We start from the raw sequence: 24787 nt of genomic DNA, 5'->3' as shown, positions 1-24787 counted from the left end.
TGGTGCGTGTGTGCCATATTATGTGATAGATTATGAGAGATGGAGCTTACCTGGTCACCCCAAATATTTTATTGAAGATGGCAGCCTTGGCTGGGATGAAACAAACCATGAATCCAGGCTTTGTGTTACAACACAGCCAGAGATCATGGCTTGTTTCAGATCTAACAATACATGATTTGCGGCTGGAGCTGTTCTTGGCTTACTGATCACAGTGTGTTGGAGCAAAACAGACCATCACCTCTGGTGCGGACATAATGAGAGCTCAGGGATTGTGGTTTGTTTCCACTCAGTGCAAGCAGGAAGGAGCAAAAAAGTCTCTTAGGATCAATTAGGATTATTAACTGTGACATGTGACCAGTTCCACTGGGTTTGTTCCTCCGCACTTGAGGTAGAAAAATGAAGAGGCTTTAAAGTTCTAGCTTGATTGGAGTCTGAGATGCAGTTCTCTGATCTTATCTTTTTCCAGATCTAGTTAATTTTCTGGCACCTGCTTACAAGGTGGATTTAGATAGGAAGTTTTGTGCACAGCACAGCCTAAGCAATACGGCAGGGGTATGTTTCTGTGGCCACGTAGACCTTGTGTTTTCAGGGAGCTTGAAACAGTGCATCTTTGTTTTTCTACCTCACCAGACACAATGACCCAAAGTGCATCTGCTCAGGCTAATGAGTCCCTGGAGACAATGCTGGACCACTGGATAACAGCAGGCCAGCCGACCTTCTGCAAGAGTTGGGCAGGTCAGCTCAGGACAAGCAAGGCCTCTAATGAACTGCACTTTCCCAGACGGTTCACAGGGACATCATCACCCAGGACCTTGGCACAAAGCTCCCTCCCTCCCCACCGCCAACACACACAGATCAATTTCCTCAAATAAAGGGCATTTAGCATATTGGGGACGCTAGCAACAGCAGGAGAGAAAAGGCTCAGGCTCTGAAATGCTGGAATGGGCAACGGCTGGTCTTCCTTGTGCACCTGAGAAACAGTCTGTGCTAATGTGCACTAATGTTATCAGTGCCGGATTTATGTATAAGCTAAACAAGCTATAGTTTAGGGCCCCCCTCTCTTGCCGCCCCCTCCCCCAATTTAAAGGGGGAAAAAACCCTGGATGCACATTTCCAAAATATAAGATAAAAAACAAATAAAATAAAACCTACATACAGCAACAGTGTTTTGTGTTGTGTAGGCTCCTATGATGTAAGTAATGGGCCCCGCCTGCTATATAAAGGGCCCCATTACCTTCAGTATCCAATCTCTCTGAAGGTGTGGTCTGAATTTAAGTATCTGGCTACAAGTAGTTCAAGTTCACAAGTGGTGTGGCAACAGGGCCAGGCTGGCCTTGAATGTGTCAAATGTGCTGTAGTGGCCTCCCTCTACCCCAGCTAGAACCATAAGGCTACCTGCGGACCATCTTGCCCTGAGGGGAGGAGAGTTCTTGTTTCTCTCCTTGTGGTTTGTCTCGGCTGCTTTATTATATAGGGTTAACCCATCTTTGTTGCTTCAGTATTTTCATGTACACTGTTGCGATGCCCTCCGGAAAAATGGCACAGAAATATTGTAAAGTTTTTGGGATCCCCTTATGGTTATGGCACCAGCCCTATCTAATAAAACAACCTCCATGGTCTCCGTACAGGTGACAGTTTATTATTTTTAATACTAAACAAGCAAACAAATAATTGATGAGGTGCCCCCACAATTGTGAGGCCTAAGGATGTTGTGGTGATGATTATCCAGCAGTGGGATGCAGGTGGATATCTCAAGGATGCACACCTTTGCTGTTTTGCTGCTTCCCAAATAGGAACACACACATCCTGCAACAATCTTCCACTTTCCGCTGAGTTCCATCGCTTGACATCATCCAGCTAAGATGCGCATTTAGAAATAAACTGGTCTAAAAATAGGAAACAGAAGAGAGACAAATTTGAACAAGATTGGAGGTTTAAGGAAGGTTGGAACAGTAAAGAAGGGGAAAGGGTTGACTATAATCCTTTTACGGTGCTATGAGAAAGTATTGTTCCATGCCACCCCTATCTCTACATGAGATTCCAGGGGTTCCAGTCACTTACGGAGGGGTTGTGTTTCCACTGGAAAGATTGAGGCACAGTGGAGGCGAGTGCCTTTAAGAAATATGGTTTATTAACCCATATATACACCACTTAGAAAAGCATTTACAGCTTTGCGTCTTCAGTGTATGCCCTCCACATATCTAATGGGAAGAGTCAATAACACCCCTGTGCACCAAAGACTTTGCATCTGTGAGTCAGGAGACATAGAGGACATTCAACACTATTTGTTACGATGCCTTTTATATACATCACATAGACAAAAATTCCTCAATTACATCCTTTGCTCTCTTTCCAACAGAACTCACCTTGAGTAAATCTCTATTTTGCTGGCTGGCAATAATGTATTTACTACTGCACGGGTTGCAAAATTTGCCTTGGTGCAAGTAAGTTGAGAGCTAGGCGCCAAGACAAGTATCATAAAGGGGAGTGTGAAACGTGGAGTGCTTAACTTATGCAAGAGTGACCATTTCCCACATTAAATGGGGGAGCGCCCTTTGCATGGTCGCATGCAGCCCCCTGGACCCTATGCGGCACCATTAGCACAGGCTTGGCTTCGCCTTCCCAGGTGGGATACCTGGAGGTCTCCGCCTACCTCAGCCAGTTGCCCAATCCCACCTGTGGAGGCATTGCCAAGGTGATCAGGCCAGGTAGGGGGAGGGACACCCTGCCCACACAATAGGGGAGGATCTTACCTGGGAGATAAGAGCTTCTCCCACCCTATCCACCCTCAGTTAAGACTTTTTCTGCAGGTTAACCTTTTCTCCACAGGTACGCGGGCGCTGCTACGTCAAGGTCATTGTTGAAGGGCCAGAAAGGAATTCTCCTGCATGTTCCCCTGATGTTCCTCAGATCCCCGGTGGGGGACTGGGAGGGATAAATGCCCAATGCCTGGGCCAAGGCCTACCCACATCTGAAACATAATAAAGTTGTGGCCAATTTTTAATCCCATAGCACATTGTCTTGAGTCGTTATTCCACACAGGGGCCGCCTAGGGTTTGGGGGACTCCGCCTCTCTGCACAATGATTTCTGCATTTTTGTATGTTTGCTTTACTTTGTTGTTGTTGTTGTTGTTGAGTTGTAAATCAGTTATTTGTATCCTACGCATTGTGACCAATTGTGATAGCTTATAGCTTTTAGCAATAAAGATTCATTCATTCATTCATTCAACCAACTAACCAACCAACCAACCAACCAACCAACCAACCAACCCACATATACACCTGGAAGTCTGCAATGGAGGGGGTGCAGAACATTATACTCCAAGAGTGTCTCTCATTGCCCCTCCCATAGCTTCTGCAAGCTTGGGTCCAAAACAGCAGTCAGTCATGGAGTTTTGGTGTTGTTCTCCTTCCCAGCACACCTTTTGCCCAAAACCTAAGTCTCCTGCAAAACACTTTCCTCCCCTCTCCATCACCTTGGCAGCCTGTGTTTTGCAGAGACCTGAGTACCTCCTTTGATGTGTAGATACCTAGGCTACTTTGCCTAGGCTAAACACAGGAATTTATTTTGGAACAGTTCAGGAGAACTGCTGAAGCCTGCATTTCCCCCTTCAATATCCCAAATATTAGCTAGAGTCTGATATTCATTAATTTATTGGTTTTGTAACTCTACACAGCCTTCCCTATCTGGTATCAGCAATTATCAGAGGCTCAAATCCCTCCCCCCATCATATAATTATTATTTAGCATAAAGCAGTTTGTTATTGTCAAGAATGGGATCTGTTAATATGTTTAAAAATGTTAATTAAAATATACTTTGAAAGTAACATTTAAAGAAGTATCTTTTCTATCTTTTTCTTCAGGAGATTGAAGAGCTAGGTTTTGGGGTGTGCTCCCTTCCTGGTTTCAGTAGACATGGGCCTTTTTAAATAAAGCAAACCCCTGCTGAGGTGCCCCCCCAACCACCAAGCCTTGGGGAGGTTGTGCTGCTGCCTCCCCAGCTGTTGCCGTTGTCTATGGACCTCCTGTGATGTGACCAAAGGACACGTTGGCTGAGGGGAAAGATGCAGTTATTAGGGAAGTGGTGATATAAACTGGTGCTACCAATCAGGCCTCTGACATATCACCCACCAAGCAAATCTTCTCTATGTCTCTGTCTCCCCCTCCATCCCCCATGCTAAGCGGCTTCTTCTGTTGTGGATCCTGGCCTAATGATGCTTCCACACCAGGTGTGCTACATTCAGCTGTTGTTTGCGAGCAGTTCAGCAACAAGCCCCCGGAGAGGTTAATAACTTCTCTCAATTTACAAATGTTTTGACAAGACTGCTTGCTGCCCTTTATGGTGATGGGAGTGATAATGATGCAGGCGCGACCTCTGCCTTGTCACCATTTGGCCACTGCAGCCTCGTGAAATAGGAACTCCAGTGCCCTGGGAGATAATCTGCAGGAAGCCTTGTGCCAGAGCAATCCTGATGCCTTTCCCAGGCCCTCACTGCATTGTTTTGAAGCCTGCAAGCATCTGGGGGTGGAGGTGGAATCAGCATTTGAGACCAAGCGCCAAGCCAAAGTTGACTGCTGTCATTATACAATAAAACAGCACGCTGAATTTCCCATTTCTAATTGAACAGCTGAAAGCCCCCACAGACATTAGGCACTTGTTTATGGATCACTCGTCAGATCAGGAACTGGAAGGCACTGCAGGCAGCTAGTAAGGAGGAAAAACCATTTAAAATACAGTGGAAATGTTCCTTTGCTGAATTAATGAACAAAACCTTGCAAGCTGTGGTTGCACTTGGAAACTAAATGCGGGTCACCTGCTTCACCCCTTATTTCACTTAAATTGTGGAGGGGAAGGGAAAAATTAAAAGCAGCAATTTATTTCCAGAATAATTTTCAATGCAAGTTGGTGTTAAGTAAACTGTCAACGGGAGGAAAGCAATGGCAAACCTAGACAGCATCTTAAAAAGCAGAGACATCACCTTGCCAACAAAGGTCCGTATGGTTAAAGTTATGGTTTTCCCAGTAGTAATGTATGGAATTGAGAGCTGGACCATAAAGAAGGCTGATTGCCGAAGAATTGATGCTTTTAAATTATGGTGTTGGAGGAGACTCTTGAGAGTCCCATGGGCTGCAAGAAGATCAAACCTCTCCATTCTGAAAGAAATCAGCCCTGAGTGCTCACTGGAAGGACAGATCCTGAAGCTGAGGCTCCAATACTTTGGCCACTTCATGAGAAGAAAAGACCCTGATGTTGGGAAAGATTGAGGGCACAAGGAGAAGGGGACGACAGAGGATGAGATGGTTGGACAGTGTTCTCGAAGTTACCAGCATGAGTTTGACCAAACTGCGGGAGGCAGTGGAAGACAGAAGTGCCTGGCGTGCTCTGGTTCATGGAGTCACGAAGACTCGGACACGACTAAACGACTAAACAACAGCAACAAACTATCAACGCAGATTGTGCACCTTTGCTTTCTCATACGAAGTCCACACTGGTGGATGCTAGTTAAGGCCACTTCAAGTGAGATTGCTTTGCTACATGGAAATTTCATGTGCATGTGTGCATCCCCTGCCACATGTATATCCAGGCACAGGCTCACTCTATGCCCAAAGATGTCATTGGATTATGACATCCTTCACCCCGAAGACTGGCCAAGGTGGCTTGGGTCGATGTTTGTTGTATTCCAGAACATCTGGAGAATGTCAAGGTGCCCACCACTGCTCTCGTCAAATCATCTTTTGCAATAAATTAATTTTTGTGATATGTATCATCCAGAAGTGGAGAAGATGCAATTAGTTTGGCAACTGGCAAGTATTTTTCATAGGCTTGTTAGGTTCATCTGCCTACCCTAAGCCTTACCATTGACACTTTCCCAAGCTAAACATACCCAGATCCTTCAACCGTTCCTCATAAGGGTTGGTTTCCAAACACTTGATCATACTGGTCGCCCACCTCTGCAAACGTTCCGGCTTATAAACATCTTCTTGAATTGTGCCACCCATAACTGGACACAGTACTCCAGGTGGGGTCTGACCAAGGCAGAATAGAGTGGGACTATTACTTCCCTTGATCAGCACAGTAATAGTTGATGTAGCCTAGAATAGCATTTTTTGGCTGCTGCAGTTCTTGTATTGTTTCAGAAAGTGTAAATTAGGTGGGTTTGCCTTTTATCTATGAACTGAATTGAATTTCACCCTCATCCTGAGCTGGGTGTGTCTGAACCACAGATTGGCAGAGGAGGAGGGGGCAGCTGAGTCCAGAGAACAAAGAAGTAGGAGAAGCCACAGCTGGATTTTCTCCCACAGTTTTGGAGAATTTAAACCTCTGCATGCCTCTGGACAAGCTGCAACCAGGCAAGCCCACTTATGAAGCTATGAATAAATGGACCCACATTTGTATGAAGCCAAACAAACAAACACACCATGAAAGACTGGAGGGCCCTCGTTTCTTTCCTTCCTTTCTCTCTTTTTTTTTGGTGAAGTGAATGAAGTAAAACCAACAAACAGTCTATTACGATATTGATTGTTCCCCATGCATCATTATAACAGGTTCTCACACCATTTTCTCAACCACTGGTGATCAATAGCATCACAATCACAAAGAGCACGCGCGCGAGAGGCTATTTTTTCATCACTTTTAAAAGGTTTACACAGCGGCTCCTCAAATTAATAGCGCCCTCCCCCGCTGCTAACTGCTGGTCGCGATTTTTATCGTTTGACAAGGCCATTCAGAGAAATGCTGCTTCTCTGTGGGAATTATAAAGGTTCTGGAAGCAAAACGTTGGCACAGCTAAAGAAAGAGGTGGACATTTAAACTCCCCAACTCGGTCAGATAAATACAGGTGACCCGATCGCAAAATTCAAACCCTTGCATTCCAGTGGCTATACTTTGGTACAGCACTTACATACACTGGCTCCATTCATTCACCGAGAATAAGAAGACTGGGCACTGATCTTTTAATATTTCTCAATCAGATGCCCCAGTTACTCTGGAAATGCTTTAACAACCTAATTATCGACCTAATGTTCTGGCTTTGTTGCCAACAAAGGTCCGTATAGTAAAAGTTATGGTTTTCCCAGTAGTGATGTATGGAAGTGAGAGGTGGACCATAAAGAAGGCTGATCGCCGAAGAATTAATGCTTTTGAATTATGGTGCTGGAGGAGACTCTTGAGAGTCCCATGGACTGCAAGAAGATCAAACCTATCCATTCTTAAGAAAATCAGCCCTGAGTGTTTACTGGAAGGACAGATCGTGAAGCTGAGGCTCCAATACTTTGGCCACATCATGAGAAGAGAAGACTCCCTGGAAAAGACCCTGGTGTTGGCACAAGGAGAAGGGGAAGACAGGAGTGCCTGGCGTACTCTGGTCCATGGGGTCACAAAGAGTTGGACAAGACTAAACAACTAAACAACAACAATGTTCTGGCTTGCAATGAGACCCTTTCCTCTATTTTCATCAGGACCTGCCCCGCCTCCACCCCCTGGGTTTGCTAGAGAGGGGGAAACCTTTCCCTTTGGGGGGAAAGGGGGGAAAGTGAATGGGCATAACCAGGAGCGAAGAGAAGGGCTGAGAAGAAATTTTAAAGATGGTTTGGGCATAGCTGAGAAAGAGGAAAACTGTAACCATTTCATTTCCAACAAAGAAAAGCTACATTCACACCCTACAAATAAAGCAATTTGGTACCTCTTCCTCCATAGGATTATTGGAGCTGCAGTTTGTTAAGGCTGTTGGCGTTGTTTGGAGATCCCTGCTGCCCTCATAGAACTGCAATTCCTAGAGTTCCCTGCGACTAGTGAGTGGTTGTTAAACCACTCTGTGAGGGGACTAGGGGTCTCTGAATGCCCTAAACCAGTGGTGGCCAAACTTGGCCCTCCAGCTGTTTTCGGACTACAACTCCCATCATCCCTAGCTAACAGGACCAGTGGTCAGGGATGATGGACATTGTAGTTCCAAAACAGTTTGGCCACCACTGCCCTAAACCAGCCACACTTCCTAGAAATATGTGGGAGAAGCCACAAGTGTTTAAAATGATATCACGGTGCTTTAAATGTTTGGTGTGAATCTGGCCAAAGACAGGTAAGCTTACAAACAAGAAGAAGAAGAAGAAGAAGAAGAAGAAGAAGAAGAAGAAGAAGAAGAAGAAGAAGAAGAAGAAGAGTAGTAGTCGTAGTAGTAGTAGTAGTAGTAGTAGTAGTAGTAGTAGTTTGGATTTGATATCCCGCCTTTCACTCCCTTTAAGGAGTCTCAAAGCGGCTAACATTCTCCTTTCCCTTCCTCCTCCACAACAAACACTCTGTGAGGTGAGTGGGGCTGAGAGACTTCAAAGAAGTGTGACTGGCCCAAGGTCACCCAGCAGCTGCATGTGGAGGAGCGGAGACGCGAACCCGGTTCACCAGATTATGAGTCTACCGCTCTTAACCACTACACCACACTGGCTCACAAAGGTGGCAAGCATCTCTCAATAGCTGTCTTCTGTGCTTGCTACTCGAGTATGAATAATTCTTTACCCTTCCATGGCTTATGGGAAGCTGTCACATTCCAAAGACCATTCATCTATTTACTCCAACCTTCCCTAATATGGCTACCCAGATGTTTGGATTACATCTTCCATCAGCCCCAGCCAGCATCAGAAATGATGGGACTTGTTGTTTGAGACAACTGGAAGGCTGGGTTGTGTAAGGAATTCTGCAGTTGCAGAGAATCAGGACAGCCAGATTCAAAAGAAGGCAAAGGCTCCTGCACTTTGAATAGCAGAGCAGAAAAGGGAATTTCAACTCATCGTGTAAACGACACCTGCTGAGACTCCCTCTTTAGCTATTAAAAGCCACAGGAGCCCAGTCCTCTTCTGGCCTCCTGTCATCTGGTCACTCTTTAATATTGGAGGAACCAGGGATGAAAGAGCAGTATATGGATTTAGCAGCACCCCAAACCGCAGGCCTGACCTTTTAGATACTGTATTATCAATACTGTATTGAATTGTTATTATGTGAGCTGCCTTGGATGAGATGCACTGAGAAAGGTGGCATATAAATATTTCATCATAAATAAAACCAAGCATATGGGGTGAATGCCATCCTGCCCAAGCATCCTCAGGCAGTAATTTATTTCTATTCTTTCTATTTTTATTACTGCATTTCTATCCTACCTGTCCTTCAGGGAGCTCAGGCTGATGGCATACCTGACTCCCCTCCTGCCACCATTATTTCTTCCTTATTTCATTGAGGTTTTTTAAGCAGAGGTTGGATGGCCATCTGCCATGGATGCTTTAGTTGAGATTGCCCTATTGCAGGGGGTTGGACCAGTTGACCCTGTCAGTGTTTGTAAAAAAAGAAGAAGAAAAAAAAGGTTCTGACCTCCCTTTGTTGCCTCAGCCTGGTCCTCGGACCCTTGTCGGCATAAAAGAGTCCACGAGAAGAGTATCCTTGCAGAGTACTTTCTGCTTTTATTCTTAAAAGTCTTTCTGCAAACACGACTGACCAACTGTACACACATCAACACTACCAGCTTTCACTAACCAACCAACCAACCCAACACCAAACTAACATTTCTCACTCTATATATACAACCCGGTGCAGGCCGCTGACTCATGCTGACCCAGCTTTTTAAGCATTAAAGAAACAGGGGTCCCTTCCAACTGTACAATTCTGATTCTATGACAACAACCCTGCAGGGTAGATTAAGCTTAGGGAGTGTGTAGCCCAAGGTCACCTACTTTGTTTCATGGCTGTGTGGGGATTTGAACCCAGGTCTTCGAAAATCCCCCATGTCCACTGCCACAGCATGCAGACCGTCCCCCAAGGAATGTGGCCCTTCAGAGATACAAAACATTCTCCACCATAACTCCAGGGCTCAGTAAACTATCACAGCCCCAGTAATTCTGAAAGCACAGGCAGAGCTGAAGAGATTTCAAAAAAATGTCACAATCTATCCGAATAAGTATGGTGTGTTCAGTTTCAGACCCAGCCACAGGCCGAATTGCTCACAATTAGAGAACAAAAGAAAGAAATGGGTTTTCCGAGGGTCTGCCCAGCTTTGGGACAATGAAAAGGGGTGCAGGGGTCAAACCAATTTCCTTACATGCTTCGTCCATGGCGCCATATATGTAGGAGCACTCAGCTGTTCTGCCAGAAGTTGAAAATGAGAAATTTCAAGGGCTATTGAGTGCTCTGTGAATTTTCACAGGAGCTCAGTGCAAAGTTATTTAGCACAGGTGTTTGGGTAATTGTGATGCATTGGGAGAATTTGTAGAGCTCAATGGTCCTCAAACTTCCACCTGCTTTGGGGTGGTGGTATAAGTACTACAGCAGTGGGTTACCAGAGACATGAAAATCAAAAAATACGCAGCCATGCAGGCTCGCTCCACAACTTCCCCGACGTTGGCCATCTTTCTTTGTTTCTCGCATGTTGCTATGATCGGACTGCATCCTCTCAGCTCTGAGCAGGAGTGAGAGGTTGAGTACATTTAGACAAATGAACAAATTGGACTTTTAGCCAAGCTCGCTTACAGGGCAAGAGCTCCATTCAAGTCTGCTAACAGAGTCGGATTGCTCTGTTTTACATTTGAAGTGCCCGAGGGGAGGGGGACGGCGGGAGGTGTCACTCCAGTGTGAGCAAGACTTAGCTGATTTATTTTATTCATAACCCGTGCACTTTATGTGAGGGGAACAATGGTTCTAAAAGGAAGAAGGTTGGAAATGAATAGTTTATGAAGCCAGACAATATAGGAGAAAGAGAGAGGCAGGGGGAAAGAGAGAAAGGCATGTGACTGGCTTCTGTGGGAAACATGATGCAGGTCTAAATGGACCTTTTAGGCCACCATACCTGTAAGGCACTGTTGAACCTACTTTAACTGTCATGGCTCCCCGCTATGAATCCTGGGAGTTGTAGTTTGTAAAAGGTACCGAGAGTTCTTAGGAGACCCCTACCAAGCTACAATTCAGAGAGTACGAGGGAACAGTGTGGGGGCACAGGGGCAGTTGCCCCGGTGCAAAATTGTTAGAGGGCACAGAATTTCAGCACCTGGTGCTGCCTCAATATAACTGTGCACTGACATCATTGGGCTCCATTGACAATGACTTCTCCATGTGAACCAAGAAGTGACCTCTCCTGACAACAGAACAGCTCTTCTTTCTTATCAATGTCTTATCTCTGCAGCTGTGACATGGACACCATTAGGTAGCCAAATGTGCATGCTCACTCCGTTTATTTCCCTCCCTGCAGCCCTGGGCACTGGCAACCTATGCTAGGCCACTGCAAGGGAATCCCTGCTTATGTGTGCATGTCTGTTCCACCCTGCTCTGCTCTGCCTTGCCCCGCTCTGTCCTGCCTCTGCCCCTTTCGGTGCCAAAAACGGCATGCATGTCAGCAGCCATGTGTGTGCTGAACATGCACAAGTGGGGAGGTGCCTGTGGTTTAACATTCAATTCCTCTTCCCCAGGAACTCAGGGAAAATTAGAGGAATTATTGGGGGGGACGGGCTTTTAAGATGCATACAGCTTATGGAGCTATTCTCATGCCGTCTATGACCGTTCTCTGTCTCCCTCCTATTAGGCAGAGTGAGGCAGCTGCCTCAGATGGCAGAAGCTAGTGGATAGAGTGGTAGCAAACTACTGGAGGATAGAGTTGTGCATGTGGCATGACCTGTGGTGTACCCTCTAAGCTCGCCTGCTTCCCTTAAATGTCAAGGGAAAAGTGCTGCCACAGAGACTCAACTGCCATTCCTCCTGGCTTCTTTCTTAGAAGGGCACCATCTTGTTTTGTGCCTCAGGCAGCAAAATGTCTTGCACTGGCCTGCTCTGTACCTGGCCACACCTACCTGCTTTCAACTTACTGGTCTGGGAATCTTAGAATTAGAAAGCCACTGAGTTTTGAGGAGTCCCAGTTCGTATGCTATTTTGTTCTCAGAAAAGGCTCCTGAATAGCACCTGGGAGTGCAAAAAAATAAAAACAATAACCCCAGTGCCTCTCTCAGGTGGAAAATTCTGCTGGCATTAGCTCTCCCTGTATCATGCACATACTCTCTTCATATCACCATGATCCATTACCTGATTTTCTTACATCTAGAAACAAATCTGATGCCTGCCTGCATAGGCCAAAACAAGTACTCCATGGAGCTTCCGTGCAGATTGCTCATATTCTGAGAGCAGATTGTGCTGAAAATATTTTCCCAGCTTGAAATGTCCAGGCTGCCTTTACAGCTCTGGCTGCAAGAGCATTGGAGGGCGAGAGGTGGGGAGAAATCAAGGGAGCGGCAGCTGTTTTAAAAAATACATGGAAGCCTAGAGGGCTGCTGAGACTTGGGGGTCGGGCTTGCTTTGAATTACCATCTCTTTCCAAGGCCTCCAGCTCTTGTGCTCGGCTGAAAGGGCCCCTTGGGGGAAGGGCAATCTCTCCTGTCCTCTCATGCACAAATCAATTGATTAAAAGATGCTTCCCGGGTTCACAACAAGACGGCGGACGAGGGATTTGCAAGGAAACAGCTTTTCTTTGACTTTGCCCCTGACGATGAAATAATAACACAGCCAGCGGCTCTCGCCGAACTAATGACACGGGCCATAATTAAAAGATAATTAAAATACAGAAAAATAATTGTTTCACCCCTGGCTCTCCAGGTTGCAGGACTGAAACTCGGGATTCCTTTGCCTTCCATGGTTTCGGGGAAATAGATCAGAGAAAAGGAGCCAAGCTGCAGCTCAGGAAATGGCAACCTGTTGCCGAGCGGTGAAGCTCCATTGACTTCTCTTGGATGCATCAGCATCTTGGAAATTACCGTGTTAGTTAGAAGCAGGAGTTATTCTTGGCCTGCTGCTAATGCACAAATCCATTTGACTGCATTCCTCCTCTCCCCCGAGGAGCAGGCGTGGAGAAGCATAAAATGGGTAGAAGATAAGGCGGTGTGTCATTGGGCTCCAGGGGCATCAATCAACATGACAACACATATTCTTACGAGGCATAAAATCACCAAGCCCAATCAGCATGCAAAGATGCAGGCGAGAGGGAGGAGTCATAACCTGCCCAAGCAAAAGGAATTTGGAATTCCTGTCTTTTGAATTCTTTCAAGCTGTGCAGTCTCATTGGTGATTTTAATGTGCACTTCATGCATAGCTGTCAAGCGTCCCTTATTTGGCGGGACAGGCCCTTATCCCAGCGCCATGTCCCACTGCTGTCCCTTATTGATGATGTCCCTTAAATAAGCTACTGGAGGTAATGAGGCCCTTTCTATGTCCAGCTGTCCTTTGTCAACAACAAATTGTTGCTGTTTTTTTGTGTTGAATATGGTAATTTATGGACCTTATAGGTATCTAAAGCCATTTGCATGCAACGAAATATGTATTTTATCAAAGTAATTGTTGATCCCTTATTTTGGCTGCTGAGCCCTTATTTTCGAGGCTGCTGGTCCCTTATTTTCAAATCTGTAAGTTGACAGCTATGACTTCATGTGATGCAGAAAAGAGGTGTTTCAGCATTTATGACAAACACCGCAACATGTGAAGAGGAGGTATGTATCTTCAGACAAAAACACACACCTATAGGAACACAGGAAGCTGCCTTCTACTACGTCAACTGGGGACTAAACCAGGGGCTTTGGGAATGTGACCTTCCTCTGAACTTTTCCTAATAAGAAGCTGCCTTATCCTGAGCCAGATCACTGGACCCTCTAGGAACTCTAGTTTGCAAAGGGTCTGGGAACTGTAGCTCTGGTGGGCAAACTACAGTTCCCAGGATTATTGGGGGGATGCATGTGCTTTAAATGCATGCATGTGTGAGAGAATGAGTGTATAGCTCATAAATTAATTGCTTTCTCGCCCTGAAGAAGAAGAAGAAGAGTTTGGATTTGATATTCCACCTTTCACTCCCCTTCAGGAGTCTCAAAGCGGCTAACAATCTCCTTTCCCTTCCTCCCCCACAACAAACACTCTGTGAGGTGAGTGGGGCTGAGAGACTTCAAAGAAGTGTGACTAGCCCAAGGTCACCCAGCAGCTGCATGTGGAGGAGCGGAGACGTGAACCCGGTTCCCCAGATTACGAGACTACCCCTCTTAACCACTACACCACACTGGCCCTGCTTGGATAGAGTAGCTGTCTGGAACCCTGAGCAGGAGTGCTCCCTTGAGAAGATAAGGATGCACTCCTGCATCTTGTGGCCCACAATTCAAAGATGCTCATTCTTAAGTTCATGATCAGTTGAAACTCTCGGGATAAGGTTTGGCAATCGCACAGCGCGCCGCGCATTTGAACAAAGGCTCTTTAGAAGAAAATTGTTCTGCTTGTTCACCCTGCCATAAATTCCACAAATGCCTCTTGATTCAGCGATGAGTCGTCAATTCCAGCATTTGTTATTCAAATTACTAATGCTTATTTAGTGTATTGGGGGGGGAGGGAGGTGCAGGCGGGTTAGCAATCTGCACATAAAGTCCCAGCAGGAGATGATTGCTTCCCGAAGAACAAAGGAGGGAAGCTGACATTCGGTTGGCAAAATACCTCAGAGTTTGTGTATATGTGCTCTGTCTGGAGCAACTGTGGGTTTCTTTCTAGGAAAGCCGTAAATGAAACAGTGGTGATTCAGCTTCAGCAGAACAGGAAGCTGGCGCCGTTACAAGTCGGCGCTGGAATAGCTATTCCAGCTTGCCCGACATCTTTAGCGAAAAGAAATATCTAATTCAGCTGATTATTGGAATCCTGGGCACTAACAACTAGCGTGGGTATTTTCAAAAGAAATACCATCTCAGTCAGGGGTGTAGAATCACTCTAAGCCATCCTTTCTTGAACTTAGTTCCTCCATTGTTGTTGGCCTACAAGCCCCATCATGCTTAATGCTGGTCACGCTAGTTAGGGGTGATGGGAGTTGTAGTCCAACAACATCTGGGGCCTCAAGATTGAGAACGGCTGCTCTAGGCCAACAGTTCATCACATGAGCGAAACCGTTATTGGGCTGTACCATTTCAGAATGCAGGTGGGGGAAACTGCATGAGTGACTTCTCTCCAACATAAAACATTCTCCACACATACACACACAGAACATGAACAGAGATATGAAAGCAACCTAGGCTAGTTTTCGAAGTGTGAAGTGGTTGCATTAAAAATGGGATGCCTTAAGTGGTGTTATCTCCCATCCACAGCTCGAATGGTACAGACTCAGGCTACATTGACACCATACAGCTAAGCACTCTGTTGTTGTTGTTTAGTCGTTTAGTCGTGTCTGACTCTTCGTGACCCCATGGATCAGAGCACACCAGGCACTCCTGTCTTGCGCTGCCTCCCGCAGTTTGGTCAGACTCATGTTTGTAGCTTCGAGGACACCGTCCAACCATCTCGTCCTGGGAAAACCATAGTTTTAACTATGCGGACCTTTGTTGGCAAGGTGATGTCTCTGCTTTTTAAGATGCTGTCTAGGTTTGCCATTGCCTTTCTCCCAAGGAGCAGGCATCTTTTAATTTCGTGACTGCTGTCACCATCGACTCTGACACCACTTTAAATAGTCACGGCTTCCCCCAGATAATTATGGAACCTGTAGTTTGCTAAGGGTGCTGAGAATCGTTGAGAGAACCCTATTCACCTCACAGAGCTACAATTTTCAGAGTGCTTTAACAATCAATCCGTATTTCCCAGGGAACTCTGGGCACTGTAGCTCTTTGAGGGGGAGATTGCTCTTCTACTGGGGTCCTGCTTACAGATTTCCCACAAGCATCTGGTTGCCACTGCCAGAACAGGATGCTGGACTAAATGGGCCATTGGCTCGATCCAGTAGGCTCTTCTTATGTTTTCAATCCTATGCAGATCTATTCAGATCACTTGGTTTGATGGGGTTATTCCCAAATAATTGTACAAAGCATTATTTTCTTTTTTTCCGTACAAAATACAGATACAGCTACTGTTTTAAAACCCCTGTCTTTCCAGGGTTCCCCTACCCCAACAGACACTCAACATCGTTGGGGAGGGGATGTATTAACAGCCTGGTAAATACATTCCTAGGGACATGGGTGGCACTGTGGGTTAAACCACAGAGCCTAGGGCTTGCTGATTAGAAGGTCGGCGGGTCAAATCCCCGCGACGGGGTGAGCTCCTGTTGCTCGGTCCCTGCTCCTGCCAACCTAGCAGTTCGAAAGCACGAAGTGCAAGTAGATAAATAGGTACCACTCAGGCGGGAAGGTAAACGGCATTTCCGTGCACTGCTCTGGTTCGCCAGAAGCAGCTTAGTCATGCTGGCCACATGACCCAGAAGCTATACACCGGCTCCCTCGGCCAATAAAGCGAGATGAGCGCCGCAACCCCAGAGTCGGTTATGACTGGACCTAATGGTCAGGGGTCCCTTCACCTTTAAATACATTCCTAGGTGAACACACCTACAGTGGGTGCCTCCAGAAGTATTGTTTTCCTGTTTGGCCAGCAATATCCAGAGGGGTAAAGGGTGTCACCGATTAAGGGCACTTCCAGAGAGTCTATTCATCCACCTTGATTTGTTTGCGGGGAGATTTGATGAACTTGGCCTAAAAAGCATCCACTCTGATTTGTTTGCGGGAAAGTTAGATCATGTTGCATCAAAGGCAAGTATTATCTCACACTTTTCAGTGCGATTTCTCATCACTTTCCATACTGGAAAAGAAATCGACCTTTTGAGGAAGTGAGTTTCTTCTGCAATAGCTCCAAATCTGTTGTCATTGTGTCGTCGGAATTTAGCAACAGTCTGGAAGTACCCTAAATTTGAAGACCACAGGCTCATCAAGAGATCTAGGGTATTGTTTAGCAAGATATGTGTCTTTTAGGGGTGATGGTGGTGTTGCTGTTATTGACAATAATTTTTCATATCTTTATTTTAGTTCTTATTATGATTAATGTGGAAATTGTTCGATTTTGTTACGTATTTCGGATGTTTTATTTATTGTTTACAGCCTCAACACCTTCTACATGCTCTGTGTCAGGAAGGTTTGGGGCATCACATGGTAGGACAGAATCTCAAGCAAAGATGTGCTCTTTCCAAGCCCATATTCCCAGCATGTTCGTACTTCTGTTTCAGTGACGTCTATGCTGGCTTGGTCTTGTCCACAGAATGGAAGATGGCAGGTTCCCCAAGGATGTGCTCTATGGGCAGCTGGCTTCTGGCACCAGGCCCATTGTGTTATGTCACATAAACAACATCTTCAGCCTCCCACTTCAGTTACACAGGCTACCATTCTTAAAGTAACCCCCTGGTTTTTAGAAAACTATTGACTGCTTCCCATTCAGGTGATTCAGAAATACCTTCTCCTGACAGATGCCAATGGATGGTTTAAAAGTAGGCCTGAAGACATGGGCCCTTCTGTTTTTCTTAAAATATGTCCTATCAGTATTCTGGGAATTGGCTCCAAATTCCTTGGACTGCATGACTTGAATCATAAACTCCTGCTGGTCTCTTAATCACACATCCTAAGAGCCTTGGTAATCTCTTGTCCTGACACTCTTGGCATTCTAATCCCTCTATGTAAATTTCGGAAGGCTCATGCTGAATTTCCATCACTGACACAAAAGGCATGTGTATAAGCAAAGTCTTTTTAAGCTCCAGCACTCCTGCTCCCCAGACTGAAGTGTTGATCCATCCTTGATATTAAATTAAGACCTGACATTAAAGGGGGGGGGGGTTAACCCCGCTCTGAACCAAAGTGTAGACGTTTCTGCGAAATTTTAGGAATATGGATCAGAACCGAAAAGTATTAGGAAAACATATTTCAATTGGAATTTGATATAGCAATATCCTAAGAAGACCAGAGTTAGATCTAATTATATCTGCATTAATACTGGGTGCATTCGGTAGTAATGTAATTTTTCAAAAACTGATGCCAATATTGTATTTTTAAATTGCTGCAGTATGCCCTGAGACCTTATGGTGAAGGGCAGGTATGGCAATGAAGAAATAATTATTAGAATTGTGTGGCTATAACAACAACAAAAATCATGTATATAATTTTCTATATTAACTGTACTTGTATGGCTGCTCAATATATACAGTGGTACCTCGGGTTAAGAATTTAATTCGTTCCGGAGGTCCAGTTGTAACCTGAAACTGTTCTTAACCTGAGGTACCACTTTAGCTAATGGGGCCTCCTGCTGCCACCGCACGATTTCTGTTTTCATCCTGAAGCAAAGTTCTTAACCTGAGGTACTATTTCTGGGTTAGTGGAGTCTGTAACCTGAAGCATCTGTACATTGTACATTGACGTCATTGTAGATGACACTGTCTAAAGGGCTGTCACATGGAAGACAGAGCAAGGTTGTTTTCTTCTGTTCTGGAGGGTAGGACCCGAATCAATGGATTCAAGTTAGAAGAAAGGAGATTGGAACTTTCTGACAGTAAGAGCTGTTCAATGGTGGAACAGACTCCCGTGAGAGGTGGTGTATTCTCCTTCCTTTCAAAGCAGAGGTTGGATGGCCACTTGTCATGTTGACATTCCTGTATTGCAGGGAGTTGGACTTGGGGTCCCTTCCGACTCTACGACTCTATGGTTCTATGACACTTCACCAAGTAGAAGAGGACAGATTCCGACCCCCAAAGAGCTTGCAAAGCTAAAGTCTTTAAACACACTAACCAGTAGGGTGCAAGCAGAGGCTCAACAGCCATTTGTTGGGCGATGCTTTAGCTCAGGATTCAGTGCCTTGAGTAAGGAGTTGGACTGCATGGTCTTCTCAGTGGCAGCTTCCTGACTTTGGAACTCCCTCCCTGGAGAAGCTAGACTGCCTTCCTCCTTGCTGTCCTTCCACCTGCTGGTGAGATCCTTCTTGTTCCAACCAGCTTTTGGGAATTGACTGCCTTTAATGAAAGGGCTGGTGCTGTGCTGTTTTTATTGTATCTGTATGTTTTACACACACACACAGAGTCGTACCTTAGAAGATGAATGGATCTGTTCCAGGAGTCCGTTCAACTTCCAAAGCGTTCAGAAACCAAGGTGCGGCTTCCGATTGGCTGCAGGGTTTGCGGCGCTCGGGAGCCAAAACATTTGACTCACAAGGTGCTGGGGATCCAAGATATGACTGTGTGTGTGTGTGTGTCGTTTAAATTCTATTAACGTTTAATTGTTTTTTAATTATTTGTTTTTTCTATATTTTTAGCAATTCTTCTTTTTAACCGTAAGCTTTATTGAGTCCTGTCAGGAGAAAAGGCAGGGTATAAGTAAATACATAATAATTATTAAAATAATAAATGGTTAAGTCTGTTCTTCTTTTTAAGGATATTTGCGATCAGCAGTGTATGGTATCGTGGGGCCTTGTTGCTCTCCTCACTGCCTGATTTCTGAGTCACTGCTGTCTACCGGGAGGGGGACTGAGAAGGGAGATGCAGGAGGGAGGTTGCCATGGAACAAATGCACTGGCCTGAGGACCATATATACTGCTCCATTGCATTTCCACAGCGCCGGTGTCCCTGCCACCTCACATTTCCCCTCTCAATAGGTAGCAGTGACTCAGAAGTTGGAAGAGCACTAACTCTCCACCATTACCACATCCCCTCTAACATGTTTCAGTGGGAAACTGAGAGACATGTCTTCTGGGACCAAGCTGAGTCACACCACATGCGCAAGAGCACGGTACCCCAAAACACGTGTTTTGGGACATCATGCGATCTCACATGTTTTCGGGCGCCATGCTCTTCTCTGGGTCACATGCCTCACTCAGGAGCATGGTCACAGAAGACACACGTCTTTGGGCACCATGCTCTCTCACAAGATCTCACGTCTTTAGGCACCGTGCACAATTTTGGGTTCTGTGGTCTCACACATTTTTGAGAGCCATGCTGTCATGTGGAGGCACCCCCCCCTCAAAAACAGGATGTCCCAATTTAAGCGGAACCATCGAGGGGTATTTTTGCCACCCACTCCTGCTTTTAATGTTCAGTTGCAATTTGATCAAGATGCCTGCTTCTTGGGAGAAAAGCAATGACAAACCTAGACAGCATCTTAAAAAGCAGAGACATCACCTTGCCAACAAAGGTCCGTATAGTTAAAGCCATGGTTTTCCCAGTAGTGATGTATGGAAGTGAGAGCTGGACCATAAAGAAGGCTGATCGCTGAAGAATTGATGCTTTTGAATTATGGTGCTGGAGGAGACTCTTGAGAGTCCCATGGACTGCAAGAAGATCAAACGCATCCATTCTGAAGGAAATCAGCCCTGAGTGCTCACTGGAAGGACAGATCGTGAAGCTGAGGCTCCAATACTTTGGCCACCTCATGAGAAGAAAAGACCCTGATGTTGGGAAAGATTGAGGGCACAAGGAGAAGGGGACAACAGAGGACGAGATGGTTGGACAGTGTTCTTGAAGTTACCAGCATGAGTGAGGTGGATCGTGCACAGAATAGATTTGTACATATTGTTCTTAAAGGACATGGATCTTTCAACTGGGAGAAATATTGGTAAGATCCTGCCTGTGCCATTGAGAATTCTGAAACTAGTGGTGCAGTTAGGTCATTTTTAGACTCCGAGCCTAGTGGCCATGTGTATGGTAAGCCTTCCCTACTTAGGGCTGTCATACGTCTGGATTTTATTGGACGTTACTGGCATTTCAAAGGCAGAATTGATGTCTGGGGGGAATTTCTAAAATGTGGCACCAGATCTTAGGTATGTCAATCAAAAAGTCATGTTTTTGAGTAAACAAAAGCCCAACATCTTTCGGTTTTTCCCTTAAAAGCTGAACAATTTTCCTTAAAAAAACCTCCACAAATGGCAACCCTATTTGGACTACATCAGTGAGGTTGAGAGGGGGGTCTTGAAATATGGCAGCCCGATCCCTACTGCCATTGTGGGCCCTTCTCCTCACCCTGCTGAGTGAGGCCTGGACATTTGCCCCCAAGTCCTGCCCTGGTAGTGTCACTGCCTGAATCAAACCTTCCGTTGCAGACCTTTCAATACCATCTGGGAAGAGCGACCTTGAGCTAAACTGGGAGGCCTGTACAGCTATTCAAACTAAGGCTGGGGGGGGGAAGGTACATTTGCTTCCTTAAATATGAGATAGCGGGGCTGTGCTTTGTACTGATTAGAGCCTAATAAGTATTTATGGCATAACAGGCTTTCCCAGCCTCCCCCTGGGTTTCCATCTGTGAGTAGTCCATTCATCTTTATGGAAATGGTTCTTTTCACTTTATGACTTGTGCACACAAAGAATAATTTGAAACTTACAGCATATTGACATTGAAATGTGGGGTCCCCCCCCCTTTTCCTTGGGGAATAAACATGCATTGTGACTTTCTTCTTTCATTCGTTTTGAGAAATACCGAACATGCCAGTGACAACAACCCATTAATCACTAGAACTAGTTGGGAAGCCTCAGTACACTTGGCTGGTCTTTTTTCCTCCCTAAAAAATTACCAGGAGCAAGCAATTTGGATAAGAATCAGCCAAATATAACAGCTGAGGAACAAACAGATCTGAACACAAGAGAAGAGTGCAAGCTAAATTTCAGGGGCCAGGAGATTCTCGCCGATTGATGGGACTCTTGTCAGGAAAGCTTCTGAGGCTGGGTGAATAATGACATCTCTCTTCGAATTTACAACATGTTTATAGAATCAAAGATTCTGTGACCAGAAACCCCAGCTTCACTGACAGGAATGAAGTGCACATGCTGAATAATGTAACTTTATTTTGCCGTTGTAAAGACTGCCATCCTAAACATACCTTATTTTTCTGTCTATAAGATGCCCCCATGTATAAGACACCCCCTATTTTGGGGGAGGCGGTGGAAGACAGGAGTGCCTGGCGTGCTCTGGTCCATGGGGTCACGAAGAGTCGGACACGACTAAACGACTAAACAACGACGACGATTTTGGGGGACTCAGATTTAAGAAAATGGGGGGAGACACGATCCGTGTATAAGACACCCCCTATTTTTTGCCTTTTTTAAAAGGGAAAAAACCTAGTCTTATACATGGAAAAATACAGTACATGCTGGGACTTCCATCAAAGTAAACATGCGCAGGATCAAGTCTAGAGTCAGTACATGACATCCTTGGGCATCAACCAGGATACTCTCCTACCTCCCCAGCCGATCAGCTGAGAGATGCCATTTTAAATTCCCCACAATGCCATGGAGACGTGTGGCACTAGGGAAATTCAAAATGACTGCCTGATACAAACCGCACTGCTGCCATTGGTTGCCACTGGTAGAAAAACTCACTGGGGTCACTAATATGGGGCAGGGCACCCTGCTCAAATCAAAAGCCAGCCCTGCTTTAGGATTGCACTGCACAATTTCCTTCTTGCACCAGAAATGAAAAGAAAAGACCTGTTTGTTGTGGGCTAGAACTTCACCCCCAAAGGCGCACTCCTCCATTGCTGTCTGGGACAGACAGATGCCAACAAGAGACCTGTATATCTTATAAAACCAGTTTGCTGCATGGTCATAAGGGAAAAAAGTGCCCAGGGTCAAAGGATCCCATTCAGAGACAGTTACAACCGTGACACAGGACTGTCTCCCACCGTGAGTTCAATCTCTGGGGCTGCTGTAACATCCAAAGGCTCACCACCACATATGGTTTCTCTTATTTATCACCATCACCATCATTATTATTTTCATTTATCAGTCACTTTATATAATAAAGTGCCTCAGAGCAACCTGACAAAATGAAACACACCACATAAAATCAATTTAAAACCAGAAAAACTGAAAAAGAAAAAAAAAAAAAATACATAAAATGTTCACCCAGCAACATCTTGGCCTCACAGCTGTCCATGGAGGCGCAGGTCAATTCTGTGTCCAGGGCAGCTGTATACCAGCTCCATCTGGTATGCAGGCTGAGACCCTACCTGCCTGTGGACTGTCTCACCAGAGTGGTGCATGCTCTGGTTATCTCCCGCTTGGACTACTGCAATGCGCTCTACGTGGGGCTACCTTTGAAGGTGACTCAGAAACTGCAATTAATCCAGAATGCAGCAGCTAGACTGGTGACTGGGAGTGGCCGCCGAGACCATATAACACCGGTCCAGAAAGATCTTCATTGGCTCCCAGTACATTTCCGAGCACAATTCAAAGTGTTGGTGTTAACCTTTAAAGCCCTAAATGGCCTCGGTCCGGTATACCTGAAGGAGCGTCTCCACCCCCATCATCCAGCCCGGACACTGAGGTCCAGCGCCGAGGGCCTTCTGGTGGTTCCCTCACTGTGAGAAGTGAGGTTACAGGGAACCAGGCAGAGGGCCTTTTCAGTAGTGGCACCTGCCCTGTGGAATGCCCTCCCAGTAGATGTCAAGGTAATAAAAAACTATTTTACTTTTAAAAGACAACTGAAGGCGGCCCTGTTTAGGGAAGTTTTTAATGTCTGGTGCTGTATTGTTTTTAATATTCAGTTGGAAGCCTCCCAGAGTGGCTGGGGAAACCCAGCCAGATGGGCGGAGTATAAATAATATGTTGTTGTTGTTAAGGTCAAGTCCTACCATCCCACAAAAATATGAATACCACCATAGGAGGTAACATTAATTAACCCAGGGCCTTAACAGAAAGGTCTTAGCCTGCTGCCTAAGAACCTGACAAAGGTGGTGCCAGGCAAGTCTCCATAGGAAGAGCATTCCACAGAATGGGGCCACCTCTGAAAAGGTCTCATCTCATGTGGCTACTCTCCACACCTCTCTTTGGTGGAGCACACAGAGAATGGGATTGTGCGACCTGGCTAAGATAGGAGGCAATGATCAGGTAGCAATGGCACATGCAATTGGCCATGAGCTTTTAGAGGTTAGTGATGCACTGGGGGGTGGGGGTGGAGCTGCGTCCACAATGGGAAAAGCTATCACTGCTGAAATTAGGATTGAGCTAAAAATCAAAACATCAACACACCCCAGCAACTTTGCAGTCTGATTTTTCATTACTGGGAAGTGTGAGTAGATGGGCTTAAGGGGCTTTATGGGTGTGAAACTCAACATGCTCTCCTGCATTCCCCATCACTACAGTGCTTCTGGAATAATACCCAGATGCACAAAGTCGTCGTCCCCCGTCTCCCCCGCCAAACACGGGCAGCTTAACTCTCCTACCAAAATCAATGGGACTTGAGAATGTTTCACTTTAGTTGGATTGTGCCCATTAATTGTACCACGGCGGGACCTTTTTACAACAGGAATTTAAAAACTTCATTGGCTTGCTCTCTCTTTTAACTTAGAAATTCCCTCTCCTATCACAGATATATATTGCCCAACTTAACAGGACTCCTGCCGGAGAACCACAGGGCTGGGAAGCTGTTTTATAACCTTGGGGGAACCAGCTCTGCATGCCGGCACAGCAAGCATAAACAACGTTTACCGCAAGGCTCTCTGTGGTGAAAACTGAGTGTTCAGGGATGGTCGGACAGAAAAGGATGAAGTGGGAATGGTTAACCCAGCTTCCGCTAGATGAGGAGATAGAACACAGCTCAGGATGCCTAGGCTTGTGGCATCCTTTATTGGCCGAGGGAGCCGGCGTACAGCTTCTGGGTCATGTGGCCAGCATGACTAAGCCACTTCTGGCGAATACAGAGCAGCGCATAGAAATGCCGTTTACCTTCCCGCCGGAGCGGTACCTATTTATCTACTTGCACTTTGATGTGCTTTCAAACTGCTAGGTTGGCAGGAGCTGGGACTGAGCAATGGGAGCTCATCCCGTCGGGGGAATCAAACTGCTGACCTTCTGATTGGCAAGCTCTAGGCTCTGTGGTTTAACCCACAGCGCCACCCGTAGCAGAGTTAAATCAACATTATTTCACCATTCAGTGGTTAGGAAACACTTCCTGGAAATATTACACAAGAACAGGCACCATGGCTCTATGGCTCTGGGTAATAGTACTTTATGGGTATTTCAACCATGTAAGGAAG

The 24787-nt window shown here is 45.7% G+C and overlaps 1 long non-coding RNA gene across 1 annotated transcript; it reads right to left on the bottom strand.

The window, feature by feature from the left end:
• Positions 1-1617: 1617 nt before the first annotated feature.
• Positions 1618-12924, bottom strand: LOC114592778 (uncharacterized). Its single transcript, XR_003705535.2, has 2 exons — positions 12597-12924; positions 1618-1886 (listed from the first exon to the last, which is right to left on the bottom strand). It is a non-coding gene; the product is annotated as an uncharacterized LOC114592778 (long non-coding RNA).
• Between the last annotated feature and the right edge of the window lie 11863 nt (positions 12925-24787).

Source organism: Podarcis muralis, chromosome 2 (assembly GCF_964188315.1).
Source record: "Podarcis muralis chromosome 2, rPodMur119.hap1.1, whole genome shotgun sequence".
Classification (NCBI taxonomy): domain Eukaryota; kingdom Metazoa; phylum Chordata; class Lepidosauria; order Squamata; family Lacertidae; genus Podarcis; species Podarcis muralis.
Note: the sequence above shows the minus strand (reverse complement) of the source record. Positions and strands in the feature narration are given on the sequence as shown.